The sequence below is a fragment of the Camelus dromedarius genome, chromosome 4 (assembly GCF_036321535.1).
Source record: "Camelus dromedarius isolate mCamDro1 chromosome 4, mCamDro1.pat, whole genome shotgun sequence".
NCBI lineage: Eukaryota > Metazoa > Chordata > Mammalia > Artiodactyla > Camelidae > Camelus > Camelus dromedarius.
Genome location: NC_087439.1, coordinates 40,729,338 through 40,752,152, shown reverse-complemented (window position 1 = coordinate 40,752,152; position 22,815 = coordinate 40,729,338). Strand labels below are relative to the sequence as shown.

At 35.0% G+C, this 22,815-nt stretch overlaps 1 non-coding gene across 1 annotated transcript; it reads right to left on the bottom strand.

The window, feature by feature from the left end:
* Positions 1–482: 482 nt before the first annotated feature.
* LOC116153164 (small nucleolar RNA SNORA25) lies at positions 483–613 on the bottom strand. The gene has a single exon (XR_004136958.1). It is a non-coding gene; the product is annotated as a small nucleolar RNA SNORA25 (small nucleolar RNA).
* Positions 614–22,815: the final 22,202 nt, after the last annotated feature.

Below are 22,815 nucleotides of genomic sequence, written 5' to 3'. Positions count from 1 at the left end.
AGATGAGTAGGTCTCTGCACCCACCCACCAGAATTCTGAGAGTTTATATAGAGGCCTTAATGAGGGATAGTCAGATAGACAGTCTAGATGGTCTCAGTAACACTTTACTTTCCCAAGGCTGCATCCTTGAGGTGGCTCTGAGTCCTGGAATAGTGGGCAGAATGTCCATTCCAAGGACGGGGTGGGGATAAGGGACTGCAGCTTCAGCTGCTGGGGACCAGTTCCTGGGTCAACCTGTGGTCATGTCCTCTTTATAACCTCCTCCAACAGGAAAATGCGATCCACTTTGGATAATTTTGTTATTTGTTAGCATGTCCGAGAGGTGACTTAGGAGGATAAGAAGCAACTATTTGTTGAAGTTCAGGTTCTAATGTAAATGTGTGAATATATATTTTTTTTAAACTTTGAGAAATTTATTTACTTCCCCAGATTACCAATCATGGATTATTATGAATGAACTATCATGATTATGAGTGCCTATATCTTATATCTCCTCAAAAAAAACTTCACACTATTGTGTGACTGTAGCAACCTATGAAGAAATTTCAAGCTTTGATCATATAGTTAAGAGCTCCTGGATTCATAGCTGCATGAGCCCTCTTTGAAATGACCTATATATATTTTAACTGGGGCAGAAAAACCCATCACCTCTGGATGACATAGGCAGGTTTCAAGAACCAGAACTCCTTCTGTCAATCACATCTGTAAATACTGTGGAATGAAATTCACATTACTGGGCTAAGTTCTGCTTGATATCTTAGTGCATTCTTATGTGTTCTTCCATATCTCATTTTCTACAGAAACAAATCTGATCCTTCAAAAGTGTAGATGGTAGGAAGTATTATTTCTTTTACTTCAAATCTCTATTTAGAGACAAATTACAGCACCTGATGCAGTGGGTTAGCAAAGCTTCTATTTTGGGGGCATGTGTGTTACTTCTGTAATGGGTGTAAAATAAGGTGACCCAGGGCATGGAGAATCTAGCTTCATGCTGCCTGTTAGCTTTGTTTGTTTTAGATTGATCCCTGGGGTGCATGCAGGTAACTGAGCAACATACACTGGGTCCTTAGCTATTTGGTTTGGAGGTCAGGCTGTGGATTCCCTCCCCTTGGAATCTTTACTACTTCAAAGTGGGAGAGAGTCAACTCTTTGTGGCTTCCCTAGGGAATATCTGATACTCCATAGACAATTGGAGGGAAAGGGCAGTGCCAAATCCCCCTTAACTCCCCAGTGGAGTTTGGGTTGTTCTCTAGGGTGGGAAAAATCACCCATGGCATCACTGAAGGCAAAATTCTGTTCCACAGAGAAGGTAGAGTCAGCAGGGGGCCAGTCCAGGGAATCCTCTACTGCTTGCTGGGAAGCAAAGAACAGAATAAGGTCAAAGTCTAAGAGAGGCCTACTCTAACACCCAGCAGAGGGATGGAGAGGCAATCAGGTAACCTTGCTAATAGGCTTGGAGCTAGAATCATAGAAAGTTAGGAGAAACATTTAGGGAAGCTCAAGCTGTCGGTCCCCAGATTACTGATGAGAATTGGAATGACTTGTGAAGATCAAAGAGGTAGAGAGCAGCCCTCCCTACACCTAAACTTAGGACCTCTGATTCAAAGCACTAGGTTTGCTGAATTTACAAGATTATATATAGTGAGGCAAATGATTTTCCAGTGAGGTGCAATGCAGCAAGAGTGTGACATGGTGGAGAGCGGGGTGGGCTTTCGATTCAAACAATGCCGGATTTGAGTCCACCTCAGCCACTTACTAACTCTGTAAACTTGAGCAGTTTACTTAACTTCTTTAAGCCTAATTTTTCTCATTTGTTAAATTAAGATAAAAGTGGGGCAGGGTTTCTCAATCTGTGCACCATTTGCATGTTGAACTGGATAATTCTTTGTTGCAGAAGCTGTCATGTGCATTGAAGGACGCTTACCAGCATCCTTGGTCTCTACCCCTTACATGCCAATAGGACAACCCTTTCTCTCCATGTTCTGACAACCAAAAATGACTCCAGATATTGCAAAATACCCCGTGGGGTCAAAATAGTCCCAATTGAGAATGACTGCAATAGTGTAATAGTGAGAATAATGAGGTTCTATACAAAGCATTTGGCCTGGTATCTGGCATGTAGTAATTGCTCAGTAGATATTAGATATTATTTTTACCCATTGATAAAAATGTGAGCAGTATTTTTATCAAACATTAAATAATACCAGTTGTTAAGGGATACCATTTACTCTCAGGCCATGTGTGAATATTCTTAGTCTAGAGTTTCAACTGGCTTTGCTGTCTTGTGCTTTGAACAAGGGAAAGCAGATTTAAAAAAGGCATTTTTCTGTGTTCATATTCTTAGTTCATGTATACTATGCAAATACACTCACAGCTTACCTGGTAGACAGTTGGCAGAACAGTAGCCGCATGATTAATTGATTAAACACTGCAGCACTCATAGCATATTCTGAGGGAACAATTACAAGTTCCCCAATGTGATACATGTGTTGATGTTGAGTTGTTGCCCACAATATTCTTATTTGGAAAGGCATTCATGACAGTTACACGTGGGCTTCCATTAAAAATGTGTTTATATTGCTTTCAAACTATAGAATATTCACTTGTTTTGATGACATAATCTAAAGAGGAAGGAAGATACTTATTTCTGTTTATCTTGCACGTTCATGTCCCATATTGTTTGGTTACTATTTGATAGCATGTACAATAATATAATAATTCAAAATGCAATTCTAGCTACTCCTTGAATTGAATGATTAAAAACAAACCATACAACATGATCCACTGAGTATTGGCTTCACATCACACTTTCACCTCTTCTGAAGCAGAAGCAAACTTCAGGCTGTTAATAAGAATAGGCATGACTAACCAAGGTGATTTCTTCCAGCATTAATCTTAAACTCTCTAAGAGTCATCAAGGTTTTATTTCTTTGGCTCCAGACTGAACTGTTGAATTTTGCAGAAAGCATTAAAACTTACAAGAGGGGGATTTAATTAAAACAAAAGACACGTTTGTCATTAAGACAACATTAAAGTGAGGTGGAAGAAAATCTAAAGTATATAACTATGTATTTTTCTAAAAGAAAACTTTGGTTGAAAATTATGTATTTCTTTGGTTAATTTCATATCTTATCTGTTTTAACTTCAACCCACACCTCTTTTCTCAGATGACTGGGAAAAGTAACTTTCTGGAAAATGAATTATAGAACATTAATTTTTTTAAACATTTGCTATTATCTTAGATCAAACTAGCATAAATGCCTTTTTTTAGTCACAAGCAGGTTTGAAGTATGGCTATACCAGGGCAAACTCCAAGTGCCTACTCTACATAAATTAATCTCTCAAAGGAAAATGCATTATGCTTATAATTGAAGTTATCATTTCTAATACCACCATTAATGCTGATTGAATCTTAAATTTGTGTTGGGATCATTTATTTGAAGACACTATATCTCTTAAAAATTCATGTCAAGTATACCCTATAAAGGTTAATCTATAGTCTTGAAGCTATTTCTTAGGCTTTGGCAACCCGGAGAAGGTCAGATTATGAATCTATGTAAAAATAAGAGCCTTTTTTAATGGGTTGAGAGCAATGTCTATCTTACAGAAAGATAGGGATTGGCAATTTAGCTTAAGGATTTTATTTTTTAAATGTAAAGAGTTAATAGATCTATTCACAATATCATCCATTTTTTAAAACTCATTATTTTTATTTTGTTAAATTAGAACTTCTGGTCCATTTCCTGTACTTTCGGTGTAGTGAGTTCTGGGAATAAGTAACCTCCTCCAACCGGTCCATCTTTTGTCTCTTTCTTCCTGTTCCTTTCACTCTTTTTCCTCATAGATGGGTGCTGCCTAACCAATAGGCTAAACCATATGAAATTGGCATTTTATTAGACAAAAATACTCATGTATCCCTAATTCATGTATTTCAACCTAAATAATTTTCTGTTAAAAATATTGTATGTATGTATGTGTGTATGTATTTATTTATGGGGGAGGGAGTTAATCAGGTTGGTTGGTTGGTTTTAATGGTGGTACTGGAGATTGAACCGAGGTCCTCATGCATGCTAAGCACACATTCTAACCTCTGAGCTATGACCTCCCCCCTCTAAATAATATTTTTAATTTTTTCTCCTAATCTGTTTGTTTCACATGGCAGTAAGAAAAATATTTCAAAATACAAATCTGATTATATTTCATCCTTGTTAACCCCCTTCAGTGGTTTTCCATTGTCCTCATGCTAATTTCTGAATTTTTTTTCCATGACCTGCAAGGTTCTACGTAAGCTGGTCTCTACTGATTTCTTTAGCATCATTTTTTGAAACCTTACACCTTTGCAGTTTTGTTCATCTTATCTCTGGTCTTTTGAATGTATCATTTCTTTAACATGCTCTGTCTTCACTGCCTCTTTGCTTGGCTGAATCTAATTCATCTTTTAGATTTCAGTGTGTCCAACACGTTCTCTAATTCCTCAGGTCTGAGTTAGAAGCTTTCTTAGGTGCTCCTGTAGCACTCATCACAGTACTGAATTTCATAGCTCTTTTTTTTTTTTTTTAATTTCCTTTACTCAGAATGTTCCATGAAGGAAAGGGCCATGTCTTCTGGTTGAGCCCTGGGCTTCTAGTGCGAATGCATTACAGGTACTCAGTACGTTCTTGGATAAGTTACTTATTCTCTCAGGTTAACCTCAGTTTCCATATATCAAAGATGAGGATAACTTCATAGGGTGATGGTTAGGATTGAATGATACCCTTTGTAACAGGACTTTTTGGCAGGCTATTCTTATTTTAGATCTTTGTACTTCCCTTCCCCATTCACTTCCTTAGTATTTATTTGTTTCCTTTCATTTAGGAGATTTATTTTCTCACTAAAAGAGAAGAGATTTGGGCGATATGTAGGAAGGATAGAAGAGGATGGGAAATAAAATGGAGTCACTTTCCCATCCTGCTGGCAACTCACATTTCTGGAACTGGTTTTAGATGACTATAGAGGGAGATGCAGAAGTGGTGGGACTCTTCAGGGCTGCAATGTATTTAGGTGATAAAGTGGGCACAGGGTTTAGAAGGAGACCCTTTTGCCCTCTTCCATGAGACCCAGTATTTTGTGACTCTCAGAGGATTGGGACCTTAAGTTTGCCAGGCTCAGTTATAGGGATTTATTGTGAGACTATGTCTGGCAGTATGGAAGGCAGCATTTATCTCACGGGAATAAAGAACAATAAACATAACATGCCAGTCTTTGCAGAGACTAGAACTAGATTCAAGAATCTCTAAGGGACTTTTGTTTTATGTACTTTCATTTTTGTGTTCTCCAATTAAGGGCACTCCAAGACAAGGTTGTTTTTGATTTTTCTTCTCCCTTCTCCTTTTGCTGCTAGCTGTTTTACTCATCCTCTACACTGTATGTCCTTTTATCTATGTCAAAGCTTTAATCTAGTCAAAACATCTATGTTGCAGTTATCTTCATTATACCTTGGAAGGTACGACGAAATAGGAAGCCAGCTCCTCATTTGACTTTGAACTTAATTTCTGATTCTGTGCCTCTGCAAGCATTAGTATGTTTACTCATTTATTCATTCAATTAATTCATTCAACAGATATTCTCTGAGTGTCTTCTACATTTTTGGCACTCTTCTTGGTACTAGTATTAATACGCAGATGTGATGCAAATTAAACATCCCTGTGTTAAAGATACATTCTAGCAACATTCAAACTATTGCAATTTCATTTTGGAAGTGAAAAAGAGGCTGAGACTGGTAGTAGTCACTACTGTGATATTATTTTGAAAGTGACTAGCAAAGTAACAGATGAGAACATTGAGTGTGTCTTCAGGGCTCCTTGAGATAGCTCCATGCTTTTATTGATTGTTCACAGCCATCTCTTTTGTCTAACCTCTAAGCACACTAAACATATCTTGCATGGTTTCTCCCTTCAGACTGCTCCCTCCTGTGTCCCATTGCCATACAGAGCCACTCTGATTCCCTATGGCCTGGGTAGTTTATCATGAAATTAATTTACGGGCTGGGGAGTGCTTATGGATTAATGCCTATCATGGTGTAGTGTTTGCCTTGCAGCAGGGAGTTTCCCTCATCTTAACTCCCCCACTACAAACTACGTCTGTGGATAATTTCAAAACTTCTCTTTCAGGCTAATAGGGAAGCAATTTGTACAACAGGCAAATTTTTAATTGCTTCCCAAACCTCACCATCTATCTGGCTAATTGGTAAATACCCTCTTAAAACTCCAACCAAGTGAAAAATAAGGCAGAATTATTTCTGTTTTTCTGCCAACTGTTGCATAAGTCCTGCATTCTTTTTGAAAAGAGAATATTGTGAATCTAAAATATTATGACATTGTTTCCACGTTATGCTCATTAAAGACTTAAAATATAAGTCTTTCTTGTGTTTGACGTTATACAGAAGCAGTTCAGCGTAAGATCTTTAAGTGAGCTTGCAGCCATCATCAGTGAATAGCTGTTTCAGTACAGAGATGCAGCCCAGTTACAGCGCTGCATTACTTATCATTAGGCTGTTAACGCCATTCTCTTTAGCATTGTTTTACCTTAAAGATCAGTGCATTTGTTGGCATTGGACCCCAGGATTCACCCCACTGGGAGTTATTGGCTGCTTTGTGGGCAGAAGCAGCTTTCTGAAGCAACAGAAGCCTTAAGTCTTAGTGTTTCCCTCCTGTCATTCTCCTGTCACAGCCCTCTTTAAAAGGGTTTGGAGTTCTCCTTTACATTACATATGCATAACTGCCATTAGTGTTAATCACATGCTCCATTTTAGAGCTGTTTTGGCCCCTCCGGTTAAATGGGCGTTTAAGCAGTTTTTAATGCATTATATGTACTTATTTTTTAAACGAGTATTATATGCCCAATCGACTGGAATGAATACAAAGTCCATCAGGTGAATACTGATTTATAATTGTTTTTAAAGCATGTATTATTTACTCGACCAACCATGACAGCCCTTTTGGAGTCATTCCAGCTGGGAGGGGAACCACATGTATGAGTCAATACTGAGTAAGCCTTTATGAAATCTTTTAGCCAGGTTTTCTCAGTTAAGCTTAAAACTTATCTGGCTAATCATTTCCTCCAAATTTCTCTCTCTCTTCACAAATTCTCAAAATATTGTTCAGTATTTTTAGTTTGCATTATCGTCATCAGTGAAATAGTTGAAAGCTATGCAAAGCCCCATTTAGTTCAAATAAACTTAACAAATTCAACAAGCTATATCATGTCTACGTGCATTAGGCCCTGATACTGAAAACGAAAAGATATGCTCAGTTCTCAAGCCACATATAATTGACCTACATAAATAGTAGAACATAATAATTATTTCATTTTACAAATTATCCATCCTGTCTAAAAATTACCGTAACTAGGCAGACTGAAAAGAAATTAAAGATGTTCCTCATTCTCTTCTCCGACATATGATTAAACTTCACTCTGCTCTTCCTTCCTAGTATTAAGTGTGTTGCATATCTTTTCTTCCTTCCCTGGGTTGGTAAGATTATTCCAAAATTGTTTTCCAAACCTTTAACGTATTTTAATTTTTATAGTATCTTCACTTTTTACCATAAGAATAGACTGACTGTATAAAGAACACTGGAATTTATTTTTATTAGCTTTTAAAGCTCAAGACACATGTACATGCAGTTTTTAGGGATTGTATTCAGACTCCATGCCATATGAAAGATGATTGCTCTAGACCATAAAGTAGCCATGTCCTATGGCTGATAGAAGTGAAATCCATATTAGCTGTGAGGAGAAAGTGTATTGCTTATTACCAGAAAAGAACAGCACAGAGCATTTCAATTTCTGACAATGAAATTTAAGAGTTTTAAAATTTCAGTAGTATTTTTGGAAGACCCTGTCATTCTTTGTGGTTCAAAAATGAATGCACAAGAAAGACTGTATTCACTGAAGCGACCATGGGTAATCCTTTCCCTATTGGACATATGTGAAGATTGTTCTTGGGGTGAGTGCTGTAGCCTCTGTTTCCAGAAACTGACCATGTTTGCAGCTCTCCCTCAGACTTGAGGTCAGTCTGAGACTCTTGCTAGTAAAGTCCTCCCAGGTAGCAAAACTCTGAACTCAGGTGTGCCCTTGGCTGTTGCTGTTGTCCAGTGGTTCCTAAGGGGGCCATTTGTTGATGGTTCATAAGAACACCCTTGGGTGTTCTTGTGACTCTCACAGAGGGAAGCTTAGTTATGACAATGTGGTTCAGAAACTAGGCAGCAATGGGTGGAATGTGTTTTCTTTATTTGACACAAAAACATAAACCTACCTTCATAAATTGTGTCCCTGGGAATTATAATGAAGTAAGATGAGCTTGCCTAATAAAAAAAATCTATGTTGAAATTCTCAATAATAAATAAACAGTAAGCTCAGCAAGCATGTTTATATCTGTATGACTTAGAGATTAGTGCTTTTCCCTGTCTGATAGCAAAGGCTGTTTAACTTAATATTGTCATATATTTCATATCATGCCTTTTATTTAGGGTTTTCTTTTTATTTAGCTTTCTTATTCAAGCCTGTCCATCATTCCTTTTCTCTATCTTTTCTTTCTTTCCTTCCATTCTCGTCTTCCATACATACTAATTGTAAATTTCCTACATGAATTATGCTCTGAATGAAATATGGTTCAAGTCTTTACATAGTTTATAGTTTAATAAGAGCCATATGCATATGAAAAAGATAATAACACTTCAACAAGATAGGTATATGAGTATAGTGTTAATTTAAAAATACCAGTAAAATGATGTTAGCTGGGATTCACTGGTGGCTTGAATATGTTTTTTGTTTGATACGGGCTTTCATGTATCAGTCAAACTTTAGCAGTAGTAAGAGTCTTTCTTAAATTGAAAAAAGACATTTTTCTGGAAGGATCAAAATGATTCTATTAAAAATTATGGAAAAGTTCCCGAATGCCCTTCTGAGTGAATATCTTGGTTAAGTATATGCATTTTCAAGAATATAAAATAGGTAATTGATAAATTCCATACAATAAAAATAGGATGTATAAAAGTAATAGTTTGACTTTAACTTGGGAAGTAGTATCATTATCATTACAAAACCTAACCAACCAAAAGCATAATTTACAAAAAAATAAAATAAAACTTTATATGGTACTGTAAAAAGATTGTAAAAAATATTTGCACGGGATTTCCTCCCCACTTAAAAAAAAAGCCTTTTAAAATTGGTCATAACTTAGGGGAAATAGCTCTAGAGAAGAGAAATCTTTTTTTTCAATCTCTCACATCATCAGCATATGTTTTCTCACTACCTTATAAACATCTGACTTCATTTCTATGCCCTCATTCCATGGTGCAAAGTCCTTTGTGAATGGACTACATTCTCTCACACATACAGGTCCCCACAGGCACAATCGTGCAGATTAACTGACCTGGATCATTAATTGTTACACTTGAAGAACTCTATAAACTTGAACAGAAAAGTAAGCAATAACATGACGTTGGCCATAGAGATTGGCATTTTCCTTTTTTGTTGTTTGCTTGCTTGTATATTAAAAATATTCTGTATTCCCTGGTTATTTCCTATTTGAAAGTGATATCACTAAAATGTTTTATTAAAATAAACTACTTTCACTTTTAGTGTTACTTGTAGTAAACCCTAGATTGCACTGAACTTTTATATTAAGCAAGGCAACAAAGGGACCGCTTCTTTCACAGGCCTTCTGTGCTGCCTTAAACTGAAAAAAGTAAGTAAAAGCAACAGCATCAAAGCAGTGCTGCTGTTGCATTTCAGGAAAAGAATTTAAGTGAAATTGTGATTTTTTGTTTATTGCTATCAATACTTTGTACATCTCTTTTCTCTGTTATGCAGATGGCTTCAATGAAAGCTCTGCTGGCAATAGAACAGAACACATAAAACCTAACCAATCAGAAGTATATTTCACAATACATAAAATAAAACTTTACATGATATATGACTGTAAGAAATATTTCCACTTTATTTTTTCACCACTTTTTTAAAGAGCCAGGTGTTAAAGTATATACTTTATATCTATATATTTTTTTCTGAAAGCATCTATCTTTGAATATCTTATTCTATTCTTAAACATTTCTAAATGTCTGTTAAATTATTAAAAGCCTACCAAGCTAAATCAAACAAAAAGAAATCAATTTGGTATGATAGCTAGATCCTCAAAAAGTCATTTCTCTGAGAAATAAGAAAACATATTCAGGTTTTCAGAGAAGGGGAACAGCAAATACATTTTAAGGAGCTGAAGTAGTCTCTCTCTCTCTCTCTCTCTCTCTCTCTCTCTCTCTCTCAGAAGCCCCAAAAATCGACTGCAGCTGAGCTGATTTCATGTTAGAAAGCTGTCCTAAATACACACTGACAGAGGGGCCGTGAGAATGGACGCAGAGCTGTCTGCTCTCACACACACTGCCACACACACTCTCAGGTTCTGAATTGTTTAAGAAGGCTCTGCAGTGAGTCCTCAAGCTTTTTCTTACAGTACAGTCTAGTTAAGATGAGTGCAGGCTCACACGCCAATACATGTGTATATCTTGAGGCTGAAAACATTTTACCTGATTTTTAGGTAATATATATAAGAAAATTATAGAATGACTGTTAGCATCTTTGTTGGTTAAATAAACATTCTGATGAATATTGTGATTTATCCAGGAAAAGAAATATTAGTATGAAAAAGGAGCAGATGCGCTTTAACTTAGTGTGGTTGGTTTAGAAGCTGCTTTCCTAATTTCCCTGCATGGTACAATGAAGCACGGAGAAGAATCTGCTGTGATATAAAGAAATAGAATTCCTATATATCTTTATTGAATGTGACACGGTATAATCAAAGAATGCACAAAATTAAGTGCTCAAGCTCAGAGCATCTTTGAAGCAGGAATTCTGCTGATTTTTTTATTTCATGTGATTGCTTACAGATTAGTTCCCTATTTGCTCCTAAAGAATATACTTAAACACTCAATCAATGAATAACCTACAGCAGTTTGTTGTAGATTCAATAATGGGAAATGCTGCATTGTACCAGGATAGTCAGATATACCCATAGGGAGTGTCAGTGGTCAAAATGCTTCCATTGCCAGAAGGTAGTCTGAAAATGGTCTGGAAATTCAATACAGCATTGACCCTACATTGTATACATGATCCACAGTCAGTTTCTCAAGCATACTTGAAGTTTTAAAAAGAACCATTAAAAAAAAGCTGGAACTTAAAAAAATCTATTTTAAGTGAGTTTTTTTTTTTTTTTGGTCAATATTTGATTTAAAATGTAAATGTTTTTGTTCAAATTAGCTAAAAAGCAAAATCTAATAAATTTTATTTTAGGTTAACTGTCTAAAATTATTTTATTTAAAAATTAATGTAATAAAATATTTTAGTTTAAAAAATAACAGAAAATTAAAGTGATATTTCTATTTGTGTAAGTTAAGCTAAATGCTTATCTATTCCATCCTCCTAAAATCTCCTGATTACTAAACAATAGCCACGTATGAACACATATGTTGTGATACCTATCTCATTTCTATTAAATTTTTTTCTTTATTTTTATCAGTGGATTAAGAACAAGATGAGCAGCAAGATTTCTAAGTAAACAGATTAGTCATTTACCAGATATTATCCAAATGTGTTTCTTTTTCCTGCAGTCTGAGAATTGCCAGTATATTTTCACTAAAACACATATCAACTCTACATTCTCTAATTATTAGGTGCTTCAATTTGTGTAGTTATTCCAAATTGCTTTAAGGTGACAATTTCTTTATTCTGAAATTGAAATAAGATTAGAAATTAGGATTCCTATTAATAGAAAAAAACATTATTTTGGAATATGCTTAATTTGGGAATATAAAAATTTCCTGTCATCCTCATACACTCACTGAGTTTCTTTTCAGAGGTTTAATAAATTGAGGATGTACCTTTAAATGATATCATATGAGATAAATCCTAGCACTTATTTTCTAAGTTTTAGGCTTCTCATTTTCAAGACTCTAGGGATAGCAACATTTGCATTTTAAAGACTGCAAGTATACCTATAATAGTAAATATTATATATAAGTATATAATGTCTGTGTATACATATAAGTGATTAAATACATACTTTCAGTATGTCATTTGGGAGATAATAATTATATAAATGAGACATAAATTCTATGTACTTTAGAAGCTGGTACTAAAATCTTAGTTTGACATTTATGATTATTTGGTAAAACGGCATGAACAAATCATAGAATCATCCTGTGATGTTGCTGAGAATGAAGTTCTTTGTTAAACTTTAGACAACATTCTATTGATTTTTGTCATGTAGATTTTATGTTAGGTTTCAAAAATGCTCGATGATACTAGTAATTTGAATGTTAATTTTTTCCCACATTGATTGACAGTTTTACCTTTTTCAGCATATAAACTAGTTCTTCAGGAAGTTGCACTGAATTTTATACCTTATCAATTAATATAGTAGTTTATTACTACAGTTTTACAAAATCTGTGAGAGAAAAGTGCTATTTATTTAATTACAGATGGAAAAATAGTGATAATAGGAGTTGATTATTCCACACACTGAAATGAGTTAATTTTAATGATTCATTGATTTTTCTATTTGACTTTCTTCTGTTTTAAGATAAAGTTTATTCTGTTCTATAGAACAGTTTAGCTGATCTTAACCTGCTTATGAAAGGTGTGAATGTGGTAAAAATATGCTAAGTGCCTGGAACTGGGCTAGGCACATGGTTAGATATGTAACAAATGCTAACTCTCTTTTCCTGTTTTGCATTCTATATTTGTCACAAGATTCTAATGTTTTGTGTCTTTTTTGTGAGAGCAGACTAGGTTTTGTAGTTTGGGCAAACCAGCTGGGAAATTATAGTGTACATTGAAAACAACACAGGGTATATAGTACCAGATTTGCAGAAGGGTGAAAGACTGAAAGTACCAGAAAACCTTCACTTTTACCTTGACTCATATCATAACTTGATAGTAATGATCCTGAAGCTGGTTTTCTAGTTTAAAACCAAATTATAGGCTCCAAGAGGACAAGGATGTGAATTTGTCCTGTATAGTTGTTTATCCAGCTCCAAGCACACAGTAGGTACTCAGTAAATATCAGTTACATGAATGAACAAAAAGCCATAATTTTTCATTATTGCCATCTTTAAAAAGTCATGTGAATTAATTAAAGTTGATTTATTAATCTTGTGATAATTTTTAAATAATCAGAACATTCTATTTCAACACCAATTAATTTCTCCAGTCACTGTTTTCTGTAAGATTGAAGCTAAAGCAGTTCCTCTATGTCATCATGATTCAGGCCCTTTATACTAAGGAGTCTCTGATCTGCATTTCTTACTTTCTGGTCACCCCATGAATGGTATTATACCTAGCACAATATTCCTACTTCAACTGCTGGATTTGTAAGAGCTTAATGATCTTAATTTATGGATCATCATTTTATAAGTAGCTCTTTTTTAAAACAAAGATCTTTGTCATTGATGTTTGTGGATGAAAGGACTTCTCACATACCTAGAAATTAGTGCATACTCTACTTTCACTGATGCAAATATTTACTAAGAAGAGAGAGAAAGAAAATAACCTTTCACCCTCTTTTTCCTTTCCTGAAACCTAAAAGCATTTTGTTTTCTAGAGCTCTATAAAAGTTCAACGCATAAAAGGTTAGGAGCCTGACTTTTTTCTGTCGTGTATATCTTTGAAAAATTGGTTTACGAAGAGTCATACATCATGTAGCCAGACATATGGGAATAGTTAAAGATTAAGGTAAATAGACAAATTGAACTGCTTTAAATCATTTTCCTCGTTTCAGTTTTATGAAAGAGCTTATGAACAAAAGCTGACGTTAAGCAATCACAATGGGCTCTTCTCTATGTTTTAGACAGTGGTAAAGACTTTAGTGTCAAAGAGTGTTGCATCACCAATAGTTTCATCAATTTGATTGGTGTCCAGATTTCAAAAATGTTACCTTGTCAAACCATAACCTTTTCCAAGTCTTTCATTTGTCATTGTTTTGTAGATTATATCATTTGTTTTACATTACCTGTATCAGAAAGCATGGATCATGGATTATAAGATTCTTTTTATTATATATTGGTTGTTTTTGTTTTTTAAATAAAATTAATACTGTACGCATTTGTGTTCAAAAGGGACTAATCAAATATTTTGGAAGGAAGTTTGATTTTATGCAATAGACATTACAGTAACTCTGCCTAAGGAGAACTTGGATTCTTTTTTACCAAAAAAAAAAAAAAAAGATATTTTCAAAACCATTAGGTTAACATTTTTAATGAATTGAATAAATATACTGAACTTTTCCAGGGTACCTAATACACTAATATCCTGTGGAGAGAAGCTAGCTGTTGGACTTTAAGTAAAGTCCCAGGAATTTGCCCAGTGGCATGGTGACAAGCCCCTACCCTTATGAAAAGTGCTATGAGATCTTTAATGTCCACACGGGAGAGTAGGATTTAAGATTTTGTGGTCTCATTTGAAAGACCCCTACATAGTAAACTGCATGGAACTCAATTTATCTACCTAGAAAGGAAAGGAGGCTTTGTAGCCCCTGTACCTATAAATCTAAGAAATGCTGTGAATATATGCCTTCATATTCATGCAGCACCAATCCCCTTCTTAAAAAATAATAAAAATAACAAGGTCTATGATCATCAGGTTGATATAGATGAAAATCCATTAACTTTTCATCATTATCACAGCTCTCGTATCAAAGTGCAGACATTCATGGGGCTAGCTCACCTCCCCTGGTAGCTGTGCAAAGAGATGAAGATCTTTTACATACTTCTTTGTTGGTTTGCCTTTTATAGTGTATGTGCTCGATTTAGGAACTGCTGATGGTCAAAATGTAATTTAAGAAGACTACAAATATTTGCACAGGTATGTAAGCCCAGCTTCTAAGACATCCAGCTAACAAGGTTTCTCAAATTCTAACTAATGTAGATGATAGGAAAAAGAGTATCTTGTAGAAAATGCTGACCAAGTTTATTGCAGAGCGTAATGCGATTCTGTGTAAGATAACACAAATGTTTATACCCAAACTAGATATTGATTTATATTAGATGCTGCATAAGTGTTAGACTTTTTTTTCTTTTGAAATATTCTAATCACCACTAGAAATATATATAAGAAATAATCTTGTAAAGTTTACTGAAATACCTCAGAATGTAAGTGTATGAGCTGTTTCTCAATGAGGAATCTGAATATAAAGGAGAAAAACACCATCATGTATATTTTGATGGAGTTTTAGCATTTTTGTGGTTGGGAATCTTTCTGGGATTGGGTGCCTCTAGTAATTTTGTTCTTAGTCTCTCCTTGTCATATCTCCAAGAAGACACACACGTGCGCGCGCACACACACACACACAAATATTTCGATTCACTTAAAGGATGAAATTTTTGTGTGTCTGTTTTTAGGTCAGGTTAGCTAAGTAACTTGTTTATATGATACCATTTATGTCTGCATAAAATATTATGTTCCTGATTTCCAATTCCTGTAAATTCGTGATTTCTAATTCCTTCACTACACTTTCAGCTCATCAACCCAGAAAGATATATTCATTATCTAAAATTAAATGCACATGTCTTCCCTGTAGCTGTTCTTTCTGACCATGAAATTCTATTTCAAAAAATAACTAAAACCAGTGTTTCTCAGATATTCTTTCATTTTTCCAGCAGGCCCATTTTGGTCCAAAGTACTCACAACTTTAATGGGATTTATTTGTGAAATGGGAGTTAAAACTACGAGAAAACAAAAGTGATCATTTAATCATTTAATGGGATCTTTATTGCTCACCTTAAAAATTAGTTATTTTTAAAAACGAGTCAGATTCATCAAAATTTTGAGTTCAGAGATAAATTTTTTTTCTTCCCACCGTTGCTGGAAACGTTCATTATTTCATTGTACTTGTGGCATTGAGCATGAAACAACTTTCCTCTTTAAGATGTTGTTTGTGGTATATTTATACAATGGAATACTATTCAGCCATAAAAAGCGACAACATAATGCCATTTGCAACAACGTGGATGATCCTGGAGAATGTCATTCTAAGTGAAGTAAGCCAGTAAGAGAAAGAAAAATACCATATGAGATTGCTCATATGTGGAATCTAAAACACAAAAATAAAAAACAAGGCATAAATACAAAACAGAAATAGACTCACAGACAAAGAATACAAACTTGTGGTTGCCAAGTGGGCAGAGGGTGGGAAGGGATAGAGGGGATTTTATAATTGTAGAACAGATAAACAAGATTATACTGTAAAACACAGGGAAATATACACAAGATCTTATGGTAGCTCACAGAGAAAAAAAATATGACAATGAATATATATATGTTCACGTATAACTGAAAAATTGTGCTGAACATTGGAATTTGACACAACATTGTAAAATGTTTATAAATCAATAAAAAATGTTAAAAAGAGTGAAAAAAAAAGATGTTGTTATTAGTTGTTTCTCAGCTATCCCAGCAATTTAAACAATTAAAACATATCCCGAAATATCCATAAAGTTTGACAATGTATCACTGAAGCAATAGTCTAATAAAGTTAATGCACTATTTTAACTTGAAAAATCTTAGATCATTGTACATTTCTGGAGTATGCTTGATCACAGAATGATATTAGTGCATTTTTAAGTTTAAGAGCACATTTAGGTCACTGGTGATGATGGATATACTTTTTAAAGTTTCTTCATATTGGCTATAAAGCAAGTGTCAATGAGCTTGAACTGCATACAAATGGCTTTTCTACCTTCCACAAGGTGCTTCAAGGCAGTGGGCACAAGAGGGTGCTGTTGGAGCTAATACTAACTGTTAAGACACCTGAACCTGTGCTTTCAAAATCAGTACTATCAAGATCCAAAATGTTCTCATGAAATACTATATCATTATTAGTTTTTTAACATTGGGTTCTGTGAATGTCATCAGCACAACTTCCAAAACAAATCACAAGGCAGTAATTAAAGCAAAGAGCTCCATAACTTGACAGTTATTTGTTGTCATTGAAAGGAAATCAGGAGTCTGCTCTCCCACATTTTTAATACTCCTGGCTTTTCTTCAGGGTGTATATAGAGGTTGGTGATGCATTTTTATAAATGGCAAGAAAAATGGGCTTGTCAGGCAATTAACATTTTCTCTGGACTTTAAACACACACGGCCACCAAAGGTTGTTTCTTAACAGAAATGTGTCAAGAGGCTGCAGGTCCAACTTTTCTCCTGGTGTTTGTGAGAAATTGCGGACATTTAAGGAAGCTAGCACATGAGGATACACTGTCCTTATGTCGAAAAATATTGCTTTATATGAAAATTGAAGACTTGTCTCCTCCTCCTGCCCCCACCCCCTAGTAGTTATTTATAAAGGCGTCATTGGTAGTTGCCTTTCTTAGACCTTCCCTGAAGGCATGATCAGACTCAAGCAGGCAGCTATTTCTCTTTAATTTTCCACAGCAAGCCAGTAATGCTTATGATTATTGTGAAGTCAGGAAAAGTTTAGTTTCATCAAGTGACATGTAGTGATACAATTAGTTACTGAAGCACTTCTCATAAAAGGTTCCATCATGGAAGCTAGTTTGTCAGATGCAGCTAAATATTAGCATCTCATATTAAACACAGGAGTAAAACTGCTTTGTGGAAAGCACAGCTGACAGCTCTCAACATGAGCTGAATGATCACTCTCAATTGTAATCGATTCTGTAAGTACTGAACACAAACCCCCAGGCAATTGAAGAAAATAGGATGATGAAGGACTGCAAACTAATATGTTACACATCTTCATTGATTAGACATTGATTAACCATTATTTTCCTGAATGACAAACAGCTAGTGGTAAAGTAACTGAGGCTTGTGATTTATTTACATATTAGACAGAGATGACTTCTTTATTCAGCTGATTGTGAGCTAATGCTAAACCAGGAGACAAGGAGAGTTCAGTCTGGGCTGCCGTTTTCTTCTCTTTTCTTTTCTTTCCTGCTTTCTTTCTTTCTTTCCTGCTTTCCTCCCTTCCTTCTTTACTTCCTCCCTCCCTCCCTTCTTTTTTATTATTTTCTCTGTCTTCCTAGATTTCTGGTGTGTTTCTATTTGAAACAAATTTAACTAGATTTAAAAATGATCAACTGAATCCCAAGATAGAAATGTGTACCTGTGGTATAACTACATTTAAAGAGAAGGTCATTTTATAGACTTGATATTTACAAGCATATTGATCAGTGTTTATTGAATTTTTAATTTAATTCTCTTTTCTTCAGTGCCTTATTGGCAATAATGCACTATTTTAGAATAAGTCAAATGGAAGTGTATTTTATTTCTGTGAAGCATATTGCTTTAGAACCATGTGGTTCATGTAAGGAGGCAAATATTTTACAGTTTAAATAATTTTGGGTTCACATAAAACTGTGGTATTATAGACAATTGTGGATTTATGCAGCAGAGTCTTATGGTAGTGTAGCAAAAATTTTTAAATGTGTTTCAATAGCTCTTAAATAATACACACAAAGGAAAAATTTGCTCTTGAATTTTCAAGCAATCTCTTTTCTATTAAAATGAAGTAAAGAGAAGAAAGATACTCATTAAAATGAACTGCATTATTACTAAGTTAAAACCAAATTATAATGAGGCTAGCATTTTTTTTTTTTTTTTTTTTGCTTTCTACAGCATTCTTGTGCATTTTGAAGATTTGTGGGAAACATTATTTATAAGCAGAAATAATTAAGATGTTCTGGCATTCTTCATCATAATGGTCATGATAAAGACTTTTGATGTTCAAAAAAGCATAATTTTCTTCTCCACTGGAATTTGATTGTAAATTAGCACTAATTAATGTTCACTTAAGTGTTACAGATGTGTGATATATCTAGTTAGTTACCAAAGAGGGTAACAGTAGAAAATTTGTTCTGTGAAAGTATATGAATTTAGAGTAATGATTAGAGTGTCACTTTGAAAAATAAGAGAAATTCATTATGATATCTAGTGTTACAAGTCAATTATAGCACTTACATAACTTAGGGAAAAAGAAATTAGTAAACCATATCACTTCAATTAGTACAGTGATACATTCAACACCACCCTTTTTAGTTATTGAATTATTAGACATGTAATTGTGAAATTTCATTGTCGTTTGCCCTTTAATGTAATTCTAACTCTAGGTTAATAAATCAAATCTATTCTTTATGGACATTGCCCCTTTATCATACTAAATTTGTGGAGATGATTTTCCCCAAGCAACTTCTGTTAGCCTCATCTAAAACCCTGGGTTTTCATGTACAGTTATATTAACTCAAGGCTTTTAAAGATTTGTTTTACAGTTTCAGAATTTTAATCACAGGCTAGAGGGAAAAATATGTGAACTTTGCGTTTGTATCTTTAATGTTAACAATTGGAAGCCCAGTCTACTTGTTAAAGAAAGCCAGCTGTACTTTAAGGGAAACAGGCTTAAGTTTTAAAAGAGAAAAAGTATTTAGTTGGGATAACATGTGGTGCTCAAACTTTTACAAAGGAAACTAAGGATAAGCTTGACTCACCATTTGCCCTTAGTTAAGGTACATCAGTGGACCCGTGCTAATTATGCAACTCCTTAGTCTTATTTTTGAGGGCTGAGTTGCCGTTTAGCTTTTACAGTGCTCAGAACATAGGCAAGGGAAAGTGTTGATTGGCCAGTGGAGCATGAAGAAAGAACAAATGAAAAACCATCCAACAGTCTCGTCCCAGAGGGAGCTCGGAGCCCTAGAAAGAAGTCTAATAGTGTGTTGTTTCCTTGTCCATCCATGTGCAGGTGAGAGCACCACGGCAGGGGTCTGTGTGTAAATGTAAAAATCAGAAACCTTGGGTTTCATAGAGGCAACCACGATGTGGTATTTGTGCAGCAGCTCCCTTTTGGAAAAACAAAAAGCACCTTCTTTAGTGTTAGGTGTCTCTTCTTGTGAGTTTGTGTGTCTGCGTGTGTGCACGTGCACACACACACACACACACACACACACAGAGGCTTATGTGGAGCTGAGTGTGCTTCAGTTTCCTCAAGCATATTTAACATCTTTAAAATTTTAAATGAAAATGTAGCTGTCAATTTTAAACTAATTTGGATGGACAGCAATAAAATGCAAACCTCACTTCAAATTAGAATTTTCAGTGAGGATTTCTAATGGAAAGTAATTGCTGACAATAGGAAATGACAAATTACTAATTACTTAGTTCAATTAGACTTTTGTGCCTTTGGTCCTAAGTGGCAAGCATACAGCAAATCTTGCACTTTTATAACAATTAATGACACTAAAACTATTTAAACTGCCAACAGATGTGAGTAAGAAGACATGAATTGAAACTTACTTAATTTACATACTATCCCTATTTTATATCAAGTAAGTGGTGTTCAATTTTTATGCTACAATTAAATATTACTGGTACAGTGCAGTTTTCACAGCACCTCATAGGGCAAAATATCACTGCTCAAAAGCTAGTCAGTGTTAATGTTTCCTTTTCTCTTATCACAGCAGTATTTCTCTTTAAAAGATTCTCAGAGTATGAATTTCTATCTATACTGTATTCATGGCTATACATCAATGTTAATTAAATAGCAGCCTCTCCACTTTTTCTTCTCTTTATTTTTTTGTCTATTCTGTTCACCTTTAATATCCTAATGATCTATTTAGAATCCATGTAGTTTTCACTCCTCATCTTTCCCCTAAGATTAATTCAGGTATGATTTTGTGAAGGGATTTTGTTTAGAAGTTCAGTTCCATTAACTGCCTCTGTACTGTTAACTTCCAGCTGTAGCTTAGAGGGAAGTTAATTTGGTATTCTCGGTGCTATCATTTTTGATAATTTTGATTTTGCAAATATAGGATTTTTTAAAACGTTTCCATTTACAATCAAAGTTTTTTTTTTTCTCTTTAGGTCAGCAGCACATTAAACCTATTGCAGAGGCATGTGGAGAGTAAAAAAAAGGCAAGGGATCCAATTACATTTGTAATGATCAATATCCCTATTAAGACTTTAAATATATTCTTTTTTTAAAAGTGTGTATAAAAGTATTTACTTGTGAAATGAAAATAAAATTGCTGATCAGTAATGAGGCTTATTCACCTAATATCCTGTGCCTACAGAGGAAGAGCAGTAATTTTAGGCAACTAAACTTTCCAGAAAATAAACACAAAAAGATGTTAAAGAAAAACAAAATACATAACACTGTTAAAATTAAAAGCTTTAAAATCATTGCATATCTAAGCAAAGAAGTGATTCAAGCGTAGAAGCCCAAACTGTCTATTAAATTCCACAATTCTCCTCTGGGAATTTCTTTAGCCCATAAGATTCTCTGCATGCTATTGAGAGCTCAGGCATCAGGTACTTGATTGCCTTCCGCAGTGTTCTGGATAAGGCTGCAAACACCTTATTTGAATTAAATATATATTTGAATTCTTATACTTAACAGTTACATTTTGAGAAGGCATGTATTCCGTGACATATTACTATTGTACGTTCATTGTAATTGGGTTAACAGAAGCTTTTATGATCCAATTCTCCTGTAGACAAGGAGAAAATGTAAATATATCATGATTTATCATATGGATGCAGGGATGAGGCAAATTGAAGGGTCCTAAGACTTTGAGAACAGACAGATGATGACAGGTGCTTTCTTCAAGGCTTGCTTGATTTTTGCAGGTTTTTTTTTTTTCTGAGATTCCTGAAATTAAGCTATTGTTTTGGAGGCAACACTGTAAACTAGGTCCAAATAACCAAGGGTAGTTTTTGGACAAACCTCTGTTGTTTCACCACAGCTGTAGTTTTCTTTTCTCCTGAGCCCTGTGAACTTTAAGGGCTAGAAATATAACAGAGAGCATAGTAGATAATAGAGGAAAAGGAAAAGCTTAGGCAGGGGGTAGGAGGCCTGGGCAGGGACAGAGGAAAGAAAGACTTTCACAAATCATAAGAAAAATGGCACTGGCATTGTGCCTAAAAAAAGATAACTTGGAAAAGAGGCAATAGCAGCGATAGACTTAGCAAGTATATTTAGAGCAAGAATGATAGGAAGAAAGACGTGGCCTAATTAGGAGAGAGGGAAAGGGAGAGAGAGAGAGGGAGCAAAAGTGCAAAGAAAGTGTCAGAAAAAAACCAGAAAGTAATGAACCAAGGGAAATTAGTAAAATGTATGTGGAACTCACAGATGTAGCCTCTCTCACGCCACAGTGCATCTTGAGAAGAGACTGTTTCGGTTGATTTAAACACCCAAGGAATGCATTGTCTCTTTCCTAGTTTCCATCATCATTACTGAGACACAGACAACATATAAACGTCACTATGGGAATATGGATTCCTTTTATGTAGCTACCTGAGGAATTGGAAGGTAGGAACTATCTACAGATAATGTTTTATGTGAATGATATGAAATGGCCGTATACCTACTTCTGTATATCTTCTGTTGTGTACAGATCTTCCTCAACTCAAGATGGGGTTTGGTCCTGATAAACCTATCACACATTGAAAATGTCCTAAGTTGAAAATGCATTTAATATACCTGACCTAACTGAACATCATAGCTGAGCTGAGCCCACCTTAAATGTACTCAGAATATTTACATTTGCCTACACTTGGGCAAAGTGTTGAATATCTCATGTAGTTTATTGAATACTATACTGAAAATGAAAAACAGTGCTTGTACGGGTACAGAATGCTTGTGAGTACATCGTGGTTTACCCTTGTGACCATTTGGCTGAGTGGGAGCTGCTGCTCACTGCAGGACAGGGCCCAGCATCGTAAGGGGATTGTACTGCATGTGGCTAGCCCGGGAAGAGATTAAAATTCAAAATTCAAAGT